General features: G+C 37.7%; 2 non-coding genes across 2 annotated transcripts; one reads left to right on the top strand and one right to left on the bottom strand.

The window, feature by feature from the left end:
* Window positions 1-17,561: 17,561 nt before the first annotated feature.
* TRNAC-GCA (transfer RNA cysteine (anticodon GCA)) lies at window positions 17,562-17,632 on the bottom strand. Its single transcript has one exon. It is a non-coding gene; the product is annotated as a tRNA-Cys (tRNA).
* Window positions 17,633-18,386: 754 nt separating this feature from the next.
* Window positions 18,387-18,474, top strand: TRNAS-GCU (transfer RNA serine (anticodon GCU)). Its single transcript has one exon. It is a non-coding gene; the product is annotated as a tRNA-Ser (tRNA).
* The last annotated feature ends 756 nt before the right edge of the window (window positions 18,475-19,230 follow it).

The following is a 19,230-nucleotide window of genomic DNA, read 5'->3' as shown; positions in this document are numbered from 1 at the left end:
CTTGGGTTTCCAAACAGAATCCATCATCTATCGGTGTCTAGAATCCTACCATCCTTATGGAGATGAACCTCTGAAGGAACCCAGGTCCAGGCCATTGGAGATCCATGAAGGCGATTTCATACCCATGCAAACTACTGCTCCTGCTGTACCAACCGCTGATGCCGAAACAATATATCCCGGACGCAGCTATGGAGCTAGATCTTTTGATCACGTAAAAGGTAACATTTATGATAATCCGTCTTTTGGCACTAACCATGCTAGTTTGCAGGATACTAGGATCAACCAAACCATAGCCCGTGAGCTACAAAAGCTCAAGGATATGATATCGAGTGTGCCTAGAGTCATCAAACCTATTCCCGAAGTACCTGCAGGAAGCCACAACATATCCAGGTTTGCTCCACCGATTTGCAATGCCGAGATACCAAAGCGCTTTACTGCTTAGTATGAAACTATACGATGGATCCACGGATCCTGAGGAACATGTGGCCTTATATTGTGAGAGAATGGAAATCAACCCGATTCCAGAAAGATTGAAGGAGGCTTGCTTGTGTTAGGGCTTTGACTCAACCCTCACTGGATCCGCCCTTAAATGGCTGCTAAGTCTTCCTCCTTATTCTATTACCTCATTTTCTCATTTGATCAATCTATTTAATAGTCAATTTTCGTGCAGTAGATCTTTCAAAAAATTAACTAGTGATTTATATAGAGTTGTCCAACCTCGTGGGGAACCCCTTAGGCAGTTCCTTACAAGGTTTGGAAGAGAGGCCTTGGAAATTCCAAATTTGGATGTCCCGACAGCTGTTGAGGCATTCAAAATGGGGTTACAAAAGGACTCTCCATTTTATCAAGATCTTGTGATGACCCCTTGCAGGAACTTAGATGAAGTCCGAAACAGAGCTTTAAGATTCATCAGGTTGGAGGAGGATCAAAGAATACAAGATCAACTGAGCACTTCAGTGAAAAATGAATCTCAAGACAAGAAACAAGGATTCTACTTCAGGAACAGCAACTTTAAGCCATACAATAAACCAAATGGCCAGAAGATCAATGTTGTAGAAGAGGAGGAGGACGATGAAGATTGTCCAAGAATATCTGATTATTGCTTCTCCGTAGATATGGGAGGAGTGATGCTTGCTGTTAGGAACCTGGGCGACAAAGCAAGATGGCCAAGAAAAAATGAGAAGGCACCGCTCCCCAAAGACAAATCGAGATGGTGTGCCTTTCACGAAGACTTCGGCCATATGACAGAAGATTGCATAGCCTTGAGAAAGGAGATAAGCTACCTCCTCAACAAGGGTCACCTTAAGGAGCTGTTCAGAAGAAAAAAGCCCAGGAACTAGGATCCTGAACCAGCTCCGGAAAGAGCTACTCCACCTCCCCTTGATGCTCAAGTTATCAACATGATCTTTGGAGGATCCGACATTTGTGGAACATCTTACTCGGCTGCAAAGAAGTACGCCAAAGAATGCAAACTGGAGAATGGTGAAAGGCCAATCAAGACTTCTCAACAGCCGAGCGAAGAATTATCTCTTTTGATGAGGATGATTGAGTCAATGTTCAGGATCCTCATCATGACGGTTTAGTCATTACTTTATTTATTTATAACCATTATGTACGCAGGATACTCATTGATGGAGGATGTTCAGTTAACATTATCCAACTAGAAGTACTTCGAAGGATGAATATCCTGGAGTCGGAAATTTTCGCACGGTCCTCAGTTCTTGTAGGGTTCAGTGGGGAAACGAAGAATATATTGGGGACATCAAACTACCTATATATATAGAGGGAGTAAATTTGATTCAAAAATTTTGTGTTATCGATTCCTTGTCTTGTTGCAATGTTATTCTTGGCAGGCCATGAATACACGAGATGAAGGCGGTCCCCTCCACTTACCATCAATACGTGAAGCTGCCTACCCCATGGGGGATAGCAAAGATTGAAAGTGATCAGCAAGACGCTAAGGATTGCTACACTTCCTCAATGAAGTCTACAAAAAAGTTGAGGGAAGCGTAGCAATTACAGAAAACACGGAGAAATGTCATGGAGACTAGGGAACAAGACTCTAAGGAAGTGGTCTTGCACCCTGAGAATCCTGACGGCAAAGTCCAAATAGGTGTTGAAATACAAGAGTCCATTGAGAAGGATATAATATTCTTCTTACAACGAAGAAAGTCAACCTTTGCATGGAAGCACGAAGATATGACAGGTATTTCTAAAGATGTAATAATCCATAAACTTGGAATTGATCCTTCTTTCAGGCCTATTCACCAAAAGAGAAGGAAATTCGCTCCTGAAAGAAACGCGATCATCCAAGAAGAGGTACAGAAACTACTAAAGGCAGGTATGATTAGGGAAGTGAACTATCCAAAATGGTTAGCCAATGTGGTTGTAGTTCAAAAGAAAAATGAAAAGTGGAGGGTATGTATCGATTTTACTGACTTAAATAAGGCTTGTCCCAAGGATCCTTTCCCTCTTCCCCGCATTGACTCCATGGTGGATGCTACCGCAGGGCACGAAATGTTGACCTTTATGGATGCTTCCTTAGGATTTCAACAAATCTAGATGGAACCATCTGATCAAGAGGATACAGCGTTTATAACCCCTACGGGCATATATTGTTATATTGATATGCCGTTTGGTCTTAGAAATGCAGGTGCTACATATCAAAGACTAGTCAACATGATGTTCAAGGAACAGTTGGGAGATACCATGGAAGTCTACATCGATGACATGGTGGTAAAATCAAAGAAGGCAGAGGATCACCTTAAGGATCTAGAAGTAGCATTTGACATCCTTGACAAATACAACATGAAGTTAAATCCTGCTAAATGTGTATTTGGTGTCAAAACCGGAAAGTTCCTGGGGTATTTGGTAACCAAAATGGGGATAGAAGCAAGTCCAGAGCAAATCCAAGCCATCTTGAACCTCAAGTCTCCAACAAACATCAAAGAGGTACAAAGATTGACAGGAAGGGTGGCGGCACTTAACAAGTTCATATCAAAATCCTCGGAAAGATGTAAAGATTTTTATGACATCCTGAGGAAAAACAAAAAACTCGAGTGGACGGAGAAACATGAAGCTGCTCTCACCGCTCTGAAGGATTATTTATCCTCAGCCCCCGCTTTGATGAAACCTATAGATTGAGAATCATTGATCCTCTATCTAGCCGTCTCCCTCACTGCCTTGAGTGCGGTCTTGGTAAAAGATCACGAAGGTAATCAACATCCAATTTACTATGTAAGTAAAAGTCTCCTCGATGCCGAATCCAGGTACTCTCACCTAGAAAAACTTATTCTTGCTCTAATTATGGATTCAACTAAGTTAAGACATTATTTCGAAACTCATACTATCGTTGTAAAAATTAATTATCCCATAAAAGATGTCCTTAGAAACCGGAAATGTCAGGTAGAATGGCCAAATGGGCTATAAAATTGAGTGCATATGATATTAAATATGAGCCTAGAAATTCAATTAAGTCACAGGCACTAGCGGACTTTGTGGCTGATTTCAGTAGTGATTTAGAAGAACAAGCCAATCTTGAAGTTCAACAACTTAAAGAAACCAAGGATTCTTGGACACTCTTCACTGATGGAGCCTCAAATGTCAAAGGAACAGGATTGTGAGTGGCGCCTTTTTGATGCTAGACTGTCGCTATCTAGTCAAAAACTGTATAAATCAGTGTCCTAATCACCTTAAACTAGTCAGGGTAAGTAGGGTGTCGAACCACGAGGAGTATGTGGTCAGTGTAAAGTGTAAACGATTCCTAACATTATGAAGTGTTTCAATTAAAGCGCTGATCACACTAGCAAAAAGTTTATATTTTATAATAAGCAAACAAGTAATCACGTATTCAATCAATTAGCAAAGACAAATCATACCCGGGAATCCAAGTACGTAACCTAACAGCAAACTCATGCACATAACAGATAAACTATCCTGTGTCAACTACAGACTGACTAACGGTTAAACCTTATGCATCCACACTCACTAACACACGACACTGATTATCAAATGGTCCCTGCCAGTGTGACTCAACTAAGGGCAAACGTATGCTTTCTTGCAATTAACAGGTCAAAACAATCCTACAAGCAATTATCATAGCAACTGGCACACTAATCGTTCCGATCGAAATAAACCTAAACTGACATTGTGCACAATCATACTAGACATCAATACTCATAGATTAACATCAACAATAGTTACAATCAATTCGTTCTTAATACATGAGAAAAACTGAAAGATACAATACTCTACATCCCGGGTATGACTCGAAAGAACTAGTCGCGCATCGGCATCTCTCGGGCTTCGGTTATGATCTGGTATGACGTGTATGATGCTCGAAGATGATTGGAAGTGATGGTGGCTCTCCTTGCTGCTCTGAAAATCGCCTGGAAGGTGAAGAATAACGTCTAGGGTCGTCAAGATGTAATGTAAAACAAAACCCTAACTTTAACGATTCTGGGGACCATCGCGTAGCGCGATGGTCTCCTCCCCAGGTCCATCGCGCTACGCGATGGTCCAGAAGTCAACGCCTGATCAATAATTCTAGGGCATCGCGTAGCGCGATGCCCCACCTTCAACACCCATCGCGCTACGCGATGGGTCTCTTCAGTCAGCAAGCCCATTTTAACGTCTCGGTTTGCGTGCTGGACATCCCGGGTCTTCATTCTATGCTCGTACAGGTCCAAATTAAGCGCGTTAAGTACCTGTGATCTGAAACACAATAAACATGTATGAAGTACCATAGTTCCTAAACTAAACGATTAAAACGACTAAATTAGCAAACTAAAATATATACAAATAGACCGACCATCAGGAGTACTACTGAAATCGCCACAGGGGGACATACTACCCCATTCGATAGATTGTGAATTCCAAGCCACTAACAATGAGGCAGAATATGTGGCACTTATCGCAGCTATATACAACTAGCCAAAGGTATGAAAATCAGGTATCTTCAAATTTTTGTAGATTCATTATTAATTGCTAATCACTTTAATGGCTCATACACAGTCAAAGGTGAGAAACTAAGTAAATATCTAGATTTAGTAAAGGATCTTGCAGGATCCTTTGATTATTTTACAATTACGCAGGTACCAAAAGAAGAAAATGCTGGGGCCGATGCCTTAGCAAACCTAGCTTCAGCTTTAAAGCTCCCGGAGAATAAAAAAATCCCTATCATCCATGCCCTATCCCCTGAAATTGAGGAATGCCTAGCAATGGAAATAGATGGGAGTCAGGACACGGATCCTAAGGATCGTTCACTCGATCATTCATCCTGGATCCTTCCGATAATGAAGTATAATCAAGATGGAGAAATCCCAAAAGAAGAGAACCCCAAAGCTTTTAGGGCCAAGGTATCACAATATACTATTGTACATAACATGCTATATAAGAAATCCCTTGCAGGTCCATATTTAAGGTGCATCGAAGGATCCGAGATCCAAGAAGTACTGAAGGATTTCCATGAACGAGATTGTGGCAACCATACAGGGGGCAGAGCATTATTCTCAAGGATTCTAAGAACCGGATACTTCTGGCCTACAATGAAGAAGGATGCTATGGAATATTCCAGGAAGTGTGATGCTTGTCAGAGGCACGGAAACATTCTCCATCAACCGGCAGAACCCTTATATCCTATTGTCTCTTCGTGGCCATTCATGAAATGGGGAATGGACATAGTGGGTAAACTCCCCACAGCTCCAGGATGAAAAGTCTTCATGTTAGCAATGACAGACTATTTCTCTAAATGGATTGAAGCTGAGGCTTTCCCTCAAGTTAGGGAAAAGGAAGTTATATCCTTTATCAAACGTAACATTATAACTAGATTTGGAATTCCTTCTAAAATTATTTGTGATAATGGTTCCCAATTTATTGGGAAAAGAACTACTAACTTTTGTGACAACTAGGGAATCAAAATGATCACTTCAACACCAGTCCATCCACAAGCAAACGGCCAAGCAGAATCAAGCAACAAAGTCATCATCAACAACCTGAAAAAAAGCTTGGAGCAAAGAAAGGCAAATGGGCTGAGGAACTACCCTATGTGCTTTGGGCAGATAGGACAACTCCAAAGAATGCCACGGGACAGACGTCGTTCTCGTTAGTCTTTGGAGCTGAGGCAGTGATCCCCACTGAAATGGTGTACCCAACAGCCAGAACAAGCATCCGTGATCCTCAGACAAATGATAACAATTTTGTCCAAGATCTAGATACTGTGGAAGAACTCAGAGATCAAGCAAGATTCAGGATGGCAACCTACCAACAAAAGATGGCTGGTGCATACAACAAGAATATCAGAATTAGAAGATTTGAAGTTGGAGACTTAGTCATTCGAAAGGCGTTCCAAAACACAACTAATCCCGCCGACGGGAAGCTGGCACCCAAATGGGAGGGTCCTTATCTAATTGAAGCCGAAGCAGGAAAGGGGGCATATCGTTTGATGAATATGGAAGGTGACATGCTCCCAAGGGCTTGGAATGCAATCCATCTAAAAAAGTATTTTTGTTTATCAGGATCCTGGATTCTAATCAATTGCTTCAGTCCGATACTTGGTAAAATTTTACTTTATGTTTATATTTTCACATTATACTTTTGTTTTGTCAAATGTGTCAAGTTGCAGAAATGCCGAGCAATAGGGCCCTCAAGTGGAAAAAACGGGTTGGCCAACTCTCTCCTAAGTTTAATCAGCCTTGTCGCTATGTTTATAAGGTCTTCACCTTATCTCCCGAATTAGGGTTTTTACACCCTCGCCTGGAGCGCACAATTATCCGGGTATAATTGGAGGCTGTGGGACCAGTGCACTATACATGGCTGACAATTTCTTGGCTAAAAATTATATCTTGGATCCTACAAATTAAATGGTAGACATACTATATACACAAGTTAAGGTCGACGCCGGGTTAGGCTCGTCACCGCGTACAATTGGGCCAACGCCAAGGATCGGCTCGTCGCTCATATTTATTGGGCTTGTCCCCACGTTTTATTGGGTTGTCCCCACGATTTATACCCACGATTTATTGGGCTTGTCCCCACGTTTTATTGGGCTTGTCCCCACGATTTGTTGGGCTTGTCCTAGTTGGAATTTAATCTAGATTTTCTAACTATTATATCCTCTTTTGATGATTTGTTTTGACAGGAAAATATCTTAAAGAAAAAAGTTCTAAGGATTGAGAATCCTCTATCTTAGTGACACAGGTTATAAAGCAGAAATCAAAAGAGTTATATCATAATATGCAAGATAAAAAGGCGATCCGGACTTCACCAGCAAAACGTGGACCATCCACCCGAATCAAACTACGTCAAAGTTCATGCAGAAATTTAAAAGACAAAGACGGTTAAGGCTTCATCCCCATAAAGTTAAGGATCCCTCCACCCTAACCACCTTTGAAAATTGTCTTATGGATCACAGATCCTAAGGATTGCCACTACCATTGTCCATACAAACGGTAAACAAAAACCATTAAAACATCATAAAAAATGGGCTCTGGCCTTGTCTTCATATCCATCATCGCCCATTGCACCAGCTACTCCTTCGCCACATCACCTTCACCATCACCCGCCTCCTTGACCTCTAATGCATCATCCTTGATCCCGCTCGTCCCAGCATCCTCGATCTTCCTTTCAGCCCCTGCATCCTCGCTCTCTTCACCGAAGCCAACCAAGGCCTTCTCCCACATAGCCACATTCCATGTGGACCTGTCGAAGTTGGGATCTTCAGCTTCGGCATCCATCTTGATTCTGGCTGTGAGCACTGCCTTACCGGCCCATACCTTGGCTTGCTCCGTGACCTCAACCACCTGCTTTTGAGCCCGGATATCCGCGAGGGCCAGCTTGTTCTCCAACGCCTCTTTCTTGGCTTGAAGTGTTGCGTTGAGCTTATCTTTTAGGTTGATGCCAGCGCGGTATTTGGCCAGTTCTCTTTCCGTGTTGGCCACATTTTCATCATATAGGCTCTTGAAGCTGGCCATGGCCTAAAGAAAGAAGGAGAATTAATAAAGTAGTCAAACTACATGTACCTATGGATAAAGGATCCTTACCTCCGAAAGCTGATCGAACACATCCTAGGCACTGTGGATCTCCATGTCAGGATCACTTTTCCTTTTCATGCTGGCCTTGGATCGGGTGGTCATGGTCTTTGGCGGCGCGAGGATAGAGCTCTTCATGGGCTTCTTCTCAGAGGAGTGAGAAGAGATGAGGCTATCAACATCCTCCAACTGGAACGGACCAAACAAGTTTTTGGACGACTTGGATGAGGACTTCTGTGCACCTGCCCGAAAAAAGATAAGTTATTATCTGTTATCTTTTCTTATTTAGTAAACTTAGAATTAAAGGATGGATTCTAACTTACTTGACATTGTTTCCGAGGAGCTGGCGGTCTTCTCATCTGAATCCTCAGCTTCTTCAACGATAGCTTTGAAGGTCCTATCAAAAGGATCCAGAGACAGGAACACCTTTACCTTTTCAATACCTACAGGGTCAGCGACAAGATCAGAAAAATTGGATACTACACAAAAAACAACAAACCCACGGTTAGCCAATTAATAGAACAAGCATCACCTATCCTCTGGATCCACTATCCTACCCTTCATGATCCAGCGAGATGGTAAGGAATTCCCTTCGGGGATATCGTCTCTTAAAACGAAAAAGAACTGGTTCTTCCAGCTTTGGTCGTTATGAGTAGTCTTGTTGATCGGCAAAGGCTGGAAGGGTTTACTCTTGAAGAGAAATATGCTAGAACCATGAGTTACGATGCTGTACAAGTAAGAATGGGCTGGAAGATTGAAGTCGAGATCCTGCTCTGCAATCAGTCTCTCAAAGGTATGCAAAGTCCTCCACATCATCGGCATAGCTTGAATATAGCTAAGACCGGTGAAGGAAAAGAAGGAAGTTGTAAGGTCGGTAAACGGATACGAGAGGCCGAGAAGGAATGGGAGTGCCGGAAAACAAACCCAGTCCGAAGAAACACAATCGCTCCTTAATCGGGATTCGTACGCACTGAACACCGTTCCTTTGGGGAAGCGTTTGGAGATTCTCTGGATCTCTTCGTTGATGAATTTGCAGATCTCGGAAGCTGGATCTTTAAGAAGATGTTGCGTCTGGAGCACAGGAGTAATATCCTTAGGACTCGAACGAAAGGAAGCTTTCTGGTCTCTTCTAGGCATTGTGATAGAATGATGAGAAAGATATAGGAGATAATAGAAAAAAGAAAGGAGGATACCTGGTGGTTATGCCGGAACTATGCTTATAATCCGATGAAGAAGGAAGATATAAGGGTTTGAGCCTATTAAGTAGGCGCAATTATTTGATGGCAGGCAACGGTCACATCCACTTTTAATCGACGGTTACGGTGCACTCTTCTCGGGATAAACATGACAGTTGTTCCCCTTTCACACCTATCATGTTTGGGGGCAATTGTTGGGACCAGGATCTTTGATCCTCGAAATTCAAGTATCGTTGGCAACTGTTAGCAGGACTAAGGATCCTCAATGGTTCAAGGATCCTTAACGGTCAATTTCAGTTATATTCTAATCTATTTTTTGCAGGTATAACACGTGCTTATCAGAATTCCGATTATTGCGGAAGGAATATTTTACCTGGTCTTCCCTTCTCGTCCCCGCTCCTAAACGGTCGAGTTGAAAGAGTAAACCAAACGTGGCCGAGATTATAGCATAAGTAGTTAATTAGCCGTTGTATTTCATTGTATATATATATCGAGTGATAGCTGATCACAACACACAACACTTTAGCATTGAGAGTTCATAGAAAACACTTGTATTCACGATCAGCTATTATTCCACCATTTGTATCCTTTTTAAGCTTAATATAATTGGTAGTGATAGTTTTCACTACCCGAGGTTTTTGTGCAGGCGGGATACTAGTTACCAAGGGCTTTTCCTCGTATAAATCTCTGTGTTCATCGTTTATAACTGTTATTTTCATCGCATTAATCCATACTAGCACCAATCCTCGCTTACAAATTTGGTTCATTGATCCTTAGACCGATTTTTAACCAAAACAGTGTGGTAGTATGAAACATAGGTTCTTTAATAGAGACCCAAGTTCAATCCCCCGAGACATTACTTTGGAAAGGGCATGAATGCTCAATGAAGGAAGACCGGGATCTTTGTGATCTTCGGTTAGTTGCTGAGAGCATCCTGGTATACCACCAATAGACCTTCAGGCGGGTGGGTTTTCCCCAGAACTAGAGATAACTTCAAGGCGCTTAAGGGCTTCGTCCGGCTGGTTAGGTCAGCTAACGGTGGCATTTTTCCGTTTGGTCACCCCGTACAGAGTACCTAGGTAATTATCTGTTTATTGGCTGTTAATAAAAAAAGGTGTTACGTTAGTTTTGGAAAGCTATGGTACTGGCGTTGGCAAATTAAAACTAGCTTGGGTGTAAGTTAGAATGTTACTTCACCTGAGTTAGGTCATTGTTTCTTAACAAGACCTCAATTTGATTATTTTCTTGTTTAAAGAAGACCTCAAGTTTAAAGTCCGCTTTTGACCTTTGAAAACTTTGAAGTCATCCGTTGGTGTTGGTTATTAAGTTGCTTGACAGGCAATTGCCTCAACATTAATTAAAATTTGTAATTAAAAAGATGGTTGTGAATAGGGCTGCACATGCTGCATTACCCGACCCGACCCGATCCAACAAATGCAAAAAACTGAGGACCGAAGGCCGGACCTTGTACTGAAATCGGGTTTCGGTTGCTTTCGGTGTCGGTCGGTCGGGTAATGGGTAGAGGACCGAGACCGACGAGCAGATAAATGGGTTGGCCTACTATCTGTAAATCCACGTAGTTGTGTAATTTATCAGATGATGAACTGAATGCGATCTGAAATGTGTTGAGGGTTAGCTCCGACGGTTCGAGAGAGAGAGAAAAATCTGCGTTTGGGTTTTCAAGTTGTACTATGACGATTTTAAAGAGAGAGGGGGACATGTGAGGGGTTTTACTCTAAAAGGTTTGAGATAGATGTGTTGGGTTTTGCTCCACAACAAAACCTTTTGGTTCTTCTAGAAGTGGCACATTCTTATAAAATTATATAAAAAAATAGGCTTGAGTTTATGCAAAATTGTAAATAATTGAACGTGATACAATTCTTAAAGTCAATCTAGTTTATTTTAACATTTATAATGCAAACTTATTTTAACATAGGGATGAGCTCGGTACTGACCGATACCAGTACCGAAAATCCCGATCCTGAAAATCGCAAATTTTTTGTACCGGTACCGAAATGTTCGGTTCGGTACCGGTATTTAAGATAAAATTCGGAAAATACCGGTAGCGTACCGTTCCCGAAAACTCAAAACCTTGGTACCGATTCGATATCGACGGTACCAAATCGGTACCGGTACCAATCGGTACCATATTGATTTTTGCTCATCCTTCTTTCAACATTTATAACTTATATTGTTTATTTTTTAATGCATTTAAAAAAATGTTAATGTTGGGTGTCAAGGTTTTCAAAAACTTTTAATTGACTTTACGTTCTTAATAAAAAAAATATTAAGACTAGTTCTAATTAAAAATGATGGCAAGCAACTGATTTTTTTTTCCAATATATCCATAAAATATACTCTCTCTTTTTTTTTTCATCACAATCGAAGTTTTATATAATTTACTATAAAACGATTACAATAAAGTGGCAGGCAAACGGGCAACAAGCTGCGCCGCAACCCCTTTTATAATCTATAATTTTATTAAAAGTGTTTAATAATTAAAAATAATGAATTTCTAGAATGATTAATATTTATAACTTTAAGTTTAAATTTACTAAATTATTATCTTAATTCAAAACACAAGAGTTTTATTGAATGAATTTGAGAAAAGTCACACATGCTAAGTTAACATCTACTCTACTAGCTGGTACAACACTCAGCAGCTTTATTCCAATTTATCTTTTCAGTTGTTTCTCTCCCAAAAATTAAAAATACAAAAGGCTTTTGCATGTCTTCAAGATAGAAACAACACTCTGTTTCATCTTCTTTCTCGGTCTCATAAGAACACTAGGTGGTTTCTCCGACTCCCATCATCGGCGGAAGAAGCAAACAACGAGCAGTGGTACTTACTTTTCGGGTCGGGTCGGTCATTGTTCTGATCTTTCGGTCCAAAACCGAGACCGAGACCGAACCCGAATATAGAATGAAATAACAACCGAGTACAACCTGAACTATGCACTTTCGGTTCGGTTCGGTCATAAATCGGGCCGGGTATCAGGTATTTTTCGGGTTGAACCGATATTTGCACACCCCTAGTTGTGAATATTAGGTAGTTGCCCTCAACATTAAAAAAAAAAAGGAAGAAAAACTCAATAGAAGACACGGTAATCTTAAAAAAATGGTTATGAAGCCATGATGATTCAATGAACAATGTGAGAACACCTTTTGTTCAACTTTAGAATTAGACGCCGCATGCTATCGTTTTGAGAAGCATGGAACAATTTTCTTATGGAGAAATACACAATACTCAAAGATAGATCGACGAATACAGAATGCCAGATGAACCGACCAAATACGCATTAGTACGTGTAATTAGTCTCATCGACAGAAACCTCATAAAAATGAGACTAGGTTCAATAATACCACAAATTATAAGATCTTACTCCCAATCATTAAAGAAAGTCAAACTTGTTAATTTGATACCAAGAAACTTACGAACACCGAATGAAGTTTTTTTGTATTATGAGGTAGCTAGTTTTAGAGCACGTGTCACACACGGGATAATTCAAATTATAAAATTATAAGTAAAACAAATAATTACATAGCGTATATGAAAAAAATGTATTACATCTATGCTTGTATCTATACAATGTGTACATAAATTGTAAAGCAAAATGATTTTTTTAAATGAACTTAATAAAAAAAATGTCCGTGCAAAAACGTACCCGAGAATGCTTCTTTCTATTGAAAAATTCATTCTTGGTGTTATATATGTATAATTGAAAGAATTTTGGTTATGAACTAATTTCGGAAATAAGACTTCACATACGATAGTAGTTCTAACAACTCAACCTAAATACAAAAGGAGTGTTACCTTTATTGATATATTTATCAATTTACCACCCATAAAAGAAAAGTAGAATATTAAATTGTAACAATAGATGTTCTTCAAGAACTATGTTTTTCTGAGCTACACCATGAAAAAATATTTTGATAAGTTTCAGAGGGCTTCTCGACTTTGTCATAATGACAGCATAAAAAACATGTTAACCCATTCAATTTTGTGAATATTTTGTTTCATTTGAGTATAGTTTAGCATGTCATGCTTCCCATACAATGTTCTGATCACCATTGAAAGAAAAATGAATGTTAACATAAATATTTCAAATTTGATAAAAGTTAAGCATTGATAGGTATGGGGGTGGCATGTTGAAAGTGTTCGCAATGTTTTCTTAAATTTTAATAGTTGAGAGGAAAATAGTCAGTTTTTGTCAAATCCCGAACCTTTTGATTATTTCAAAAAATGTCCTTAAAAATAAATTTGAAACCCGAATCATGATTAAAATTTTAGCTTTCATACTTTTGACATTATAAAGTCAATACTTTGAACCCATAACAAATTTGACGATAAATCTATTTTGCATTCTCAAACTTTTAAACATACTCAAAATTTTGATTTTTGACCCTAACAAATTTTGACCAAAATGTAGTTAACCTGTACCAAACAATCTATTTATCAACTTTTGACCCATAAAATCAAATTTAAGTTCCACAAAAAAACCGAAACAATTTTCATTTGAGAAACATTATTTGTTGTTGATTTTTGGAATTCACCAAATATTTTGAATATATAGTAAAATAATATGTTAATATTTATATTTATAAAAATATATAGATATTATATAAATATAGTGTAAAAGGAAAGTGAATAATTATTGATTTATTACATATATTAGGGTATATTAGTTTTGAAAGGAAAAAATTATGAGAATTAACTATGACAAGTGTCCATATTTATTTTACTGTATTAGAATAGGTAGTTAGATATAGGTTTTGATTTAATTACATAGTGGAGTAAGGCGAAATGGGAATTTAAAATCAGCATATACTCTACATAAACTTTAATTACTTATAATAATACTAAGTTGAAAATATATTCCCAAATCGGGATGTTACAGAATTCCATCAAATGAGCAGAAAAATCGTTTAAAAAAGACATTAAAGGAAAACCAACATAAAGTTTTTAATTCATTTTCTAAAAAATCGTTAAAATAACTTCAAGGGTGAAATATAATTGATTTATGTATTTTCAAATAATATATCAGTTATCGGATACACTTTCACAATAAAATATTTTACTTCTAAATTGGTCTTAAGATTAAAGGAAAGAGAGCGAATTAGAGAAAAATGAATGAATTAATAAACATTTATAAATATGCAAAAATAAGTAAATAATATTAGGGTTGTAAACGTACCAAATCGAATCGGACGAGACGTTGTCTGTGTTCGTTTGTTAAGCTTTTGTCGGACAAACGAACGGTTCAAGAACACTCTACCGAAAAAAAATTTGTGTCTGAGTCCGCCCATTAAGGTATTGAGTTTGTTCGTGTCTGTTTGTTAATATTGTAAACGGACGCTACCGGCACAAGTTAACAAACGAACACTAACGGGCACTAGTGGACAAACTAACACACCGACACTAATTGACACTAATGGACAAATAAACACTAACGGGCAACTATGAACATTAATGGACAAACATACATAAACGACTCTAATCAACAAACAAACATAAACGATTACATACTAATTCAAAAGTTCACCCACAAATCTGGAATTACACCACATGATATCCGAAAAAACTTAGCACTTAACATAGTAACGAAAACATAGTCATATAAAAATAATGTTTTGGAGTTTAAAATCCACAAATTTTCTAGTGTCTCACGAGTAACAAAATATAGTCATATCAAAATGATGTCTAAAACCCACAAATCTTCTAGTGTTTCACAAGAAACAAGCTTCAAATTCTTCATTCTTTAAGGAATTTCAATACGCACAACATCATTTTCCAACAATTATCAAAGAAAATAAGTATTACATATTAATAAGAAAACGAAAATTAGTTGAAAACAAATAGCATTACCTTGTTTTTCTTTTTATGAAACCCCGATGCCTGAGTGGTTAATGGGGACGGACTGTAAATTCGTTGACAATATGTCTACGCTGGTTCAAATCCAGCTCGGCCCAACAATTTGTCAATCTACTATCAGATGGTAGAACCCTCTTGTTCTTAAAAAATACCTGATACGAAAAAATACCTGGTACGAGAGAATAAAAAAGAATCCAAAATTTCTGCTAGATCTCTTCTTATTTCCCTGGGATTGTAGTTCAATAGGCAAGAGCACCGCCCTGTCAAGGCGGACGTTGCGGGTTCGAGCCCCGTCAGTCCCGACGGATCCAATAAGTACATCAATTCGCCTCTCGATTTTCTGTGAAAGAAGGGACAGAGAGCATAATTGAATTCTGAAGGGGTTTCCCTTCTTTTTTTCAGGATTCTGTCGAAGAAAGAACAAACCCTAAACTAAAAAATAACTAAAATAGTGAAGTTGATAGAATATTTCATCTTTTCTCCCGCGACTCATCTTTCTCATACTTATTTGTCTTCCAAAGAAATTTAGATCATTAAAATTTAGAACCTAATTCCTCTCTTTTTCCACTTCGCTTGTATTGTTTGTTGGGTTTTTGTAGTTGGGGCGGGTGGTTAGAGTTCGTTTGATGGTTCTATAAGGAAGACCTAAGGAAGGTAGGTTATAGAAAATAAAGAAAAGAAGGATAAATAAAGTAAAGGGGTTTTTGATTGGTCCGGGAATCCCATTTTGGATTTAGTATGGATAAAAGATGTTCGTATGTTATACTATTCAATTCTCGACGACGAATTAATTTAATAGCTCAGATATTGTTATTCATGATATTGATCCGATTCAAGATCATCGATAGGTAATGCATTCATTGAATTGACAGGTGAAAGATTTATCATCTCTGTGGGATTAAATCCCGAGTTATTTTGAAAAAAAAACCGATGAGATTATGGAAGTAAATATTCTTGCATTTATTGCTACTGCACTGTTCATTTTAATTCCTACTGCTTTTCTACTTATAATTTACGTAAACACAGCCAGTCAAAATGATTAATTACTTTAAATGAAACTTGACTTCTGAATTCTTATCAATAGTTGAAGAAATCAAATGAAAAATATTCTATTTTTGTTTTGCGCCTTAAATGAAATCAACGGGCTATAATCGGCGGTATTCTATGAGATCCGAGAGTATGGTAAGTAAGAAATTGATTTCTTACTTATCATACTCTCTATTAGTGTTATAGTAGTGTATAAAATTGTTTCTAATAAAGTTGGTATACTATATTAGCTTCTATCTTCAATATATGTAGTTATTAATCCATATATGGAATTACGTAGGACCCAATTCTATTTCTTTGATACATCTATTTATTCCGATGAATCTGAAATAATTGTTTTGTTTTACTGTTATAGAATACATTGATCCACTATAATCCAACAGAATTTGGAAACGAAGATAATTTGATTTGAAAATGATTTCAATTCAAATCAAAAATGCGTTGCAGAACGATCTATAAAACAATTGATACCGTTTCATTCCTCAACTAAATTAGGAGTGCTTCTAAAGTCCACTTCTTCCCCATACTACGAGTGAAAGGGAAAATGTAAAGACTACCATTAAAGCAGCCCAAGCGAGACTTACTATATCCATGTGAATTATGTCCCTTATCTCTATGATAGAATTATTCCATTATTGCTCACTAATAATAGTAGAATAAATGGTCCAGAGTCAAAAAGGGATTCTGGGTGAACACTATTGATGAACCAATCAAAAAATCCATTTCAAAAATTTCTATATGATTTATAATCGGGAAAGACTAAACACAAGTAAAATAAAAAATCAAAACTACAAAGGAATGTTACTAATGGAACATCTAGTAATAAAATAAGAGGGCACATTCCTTTTTTTCTTGCCCTTCAAAGTAAAAATAAATCAATTGCTATCTATTACAAACTTTTTCCTATTTGATCTAATCCGTACCCTTTCCCGATTGTCTCTCTGAAGGAGTTGGGAGATAGTATATTATACTTTTGACGAGAGGTTAAAAAAAAGAATCATTTTTTTCATGTTTTTTTCTATAAATATCCATCTCAATCTAATAGTGATTGAATGCCTGAACACTCAGAGATTCTCGCGAGCCTATATATGTAGATTACACAGTATAGAAATAGAAAGAACTTCCCCCAACCAGTAGTTAAATTATCTCCAATCAAGACCCAATAAGTAGACATTACATTAGTAGTAGAAAGGAATCGGGAAGTCTTGCTTCGACCATTAAAATCAAACATTAAAATCAAATCTTTCTTTTCATTTTGGATTCAAAGATTTCCGATTTCCAATCTTTTACAAAATCCCCAGAACGGATGTTTAGAATCAACCAAGTATTAACAGTCCCCTTATTCTGTTCTGGCTGGGTAAAATTAGGTTGAGTTATATCAGCAGAACAGAATAAGAGATTCCGATTCGTTTGCTGATGAGGCGGCACCCGGATTTGAACTGGGGAAAAAGGATTTGCAGTCCCCCGCCTTACCACTCGGCCATGCCGCCAAAACGATACACAATAGGAGAAATTTTTACCTTTTTTGTTGGATTACTCAATTTTAGTTTATTGTACTTGCATCCCCTTTTGAATCCTTTTTCTAACTAAACTTATCAAAATTAGAAAAAAACCCTTTTCCCCTTTTGATTGTCCCTTCGATTGATTGTATAATATCTCAAAACACACAATGCCAAAAAGCTTCCCCTCACTTTTCTATTGAAAAATCAAATGTATATTTTCACTCAAAAAAACCAAAATTTATGACAAACGGGATATTCATTGACTGAGAATTCGTCAATGATTCTTGGATTTGAATCTAAAATTTGGTTTGCCAAACGACATAAGAAAATACAAATTGATACATACTTGATTTATCCTTTTCTTGATTTATTCTTTTGAATCAAAAATCCTTCTCAATTTCCATTATAACAAAAATGATAAGTATATGTAAACCCCAGAACGGAAATTGTTACACGGGGTACTAAATTGGCTATTTAGAGTATGTTGCCTATAAATAAAAAAATGAAGGGAAATTTTTGTAACAAAAAAAGGCCCGGCTGGGTATTGACCGGGCCAGGCCAAAAAGGCACTTCGAATAAAATAAAAGCAAGAAGGTCTTCTTTTTTTATCTTTCTATTTTGATCTTTCGAGCATCTAAATGGAATTGCTAATTCTATAATAACGATAAAGAATGTGAAAGAAATACTTAATTTAATCCTTACTTGATGTGTAATGTAACATAGTAATTATCTTTTTCAATTGGGAGAGATGGCTGAGTGGACGAAAGCGGCCGATTGCTAATCCGTTGTACGAGTTATTCGTACCGAGGGTTCGAATCCCTCTCTTTCCGTTGATGACTTTCTATTTTTTTTCTAGTTAAGTGTGTGGAATAGCTAAAAGAAAATAAAAATACGAAGAAAATTGTAAAATAAAGTAAGAAAAACAATTTATTCTTCACGTCTAGGATTACGTCCTGGATCATTGGATAGGAATCCAAAGATGAAGAGAGAAACAAAGAATATTACTACTGTGTAAACGAAAAGTTTGAGAGTAAGTATTACACAACCTCCAAGATCATTTTTTGAAAAAGAAAAACGAGAGATAAGAAAAGATAATAGATCCTCCATTTTTATATCACATATCTTATTTTGACACCAAGAAATGAATTCTAAAATAGAAAAGAATGTTCAGAAATTCAAATGAAGTTGTGAAGTTGAAATTTTTCAAAAGAGTCTTTGATTACCAGAAATCACTTTCATACTCCCAATTAGATGTTGTAAGCGACCCTAAGCTAATAAGGTATTTTGCCGGAAAGGAAAAAGGATTAAAATCGGGAAATGGAGCGAGCCGGATTTCTCACGGCTATTCGATCATTTCAATGTTTGAATTGAAGGTTCATACTGTCAGACTTATTTGATCTTATCAAATGTTATCATTTTTCTCGAATAAATCATGAATTCTATAAGATACTATTAAAGATCTTATCGAAAACTTACAGCAGCTTGCCAAACAAAGGCTAAAAGAAAAAAGAACAGGGGTATTACTGGCATAACATCTACGATTGGATTCAAAAAAGCATAGGCTTCGGGCAATTTGGCGAAGAAAA

The sequence above is a fragment of the Bidens hawaiensis genome, unplaced genomic scaffold (genome assembly GCF_021521415.1).
Source record: "Bidens hawaiensis isolate Kalapana, Puna unplaced genomic scaffold, B.hawaiensis_p1.1 tig00048429_1, whole genome shotgun sequence".
Taxonomy (NCBI): domain Eukaryota; kingdom Viridiplantae; phylum Streptophyta; class Magnoliopsida; order Asterales; family Asteraceae; genus Bidens; species Bidens hawaiensis.
This window is presented reverse-complemented; position numbering and strand designations above follow the sequence as displayed.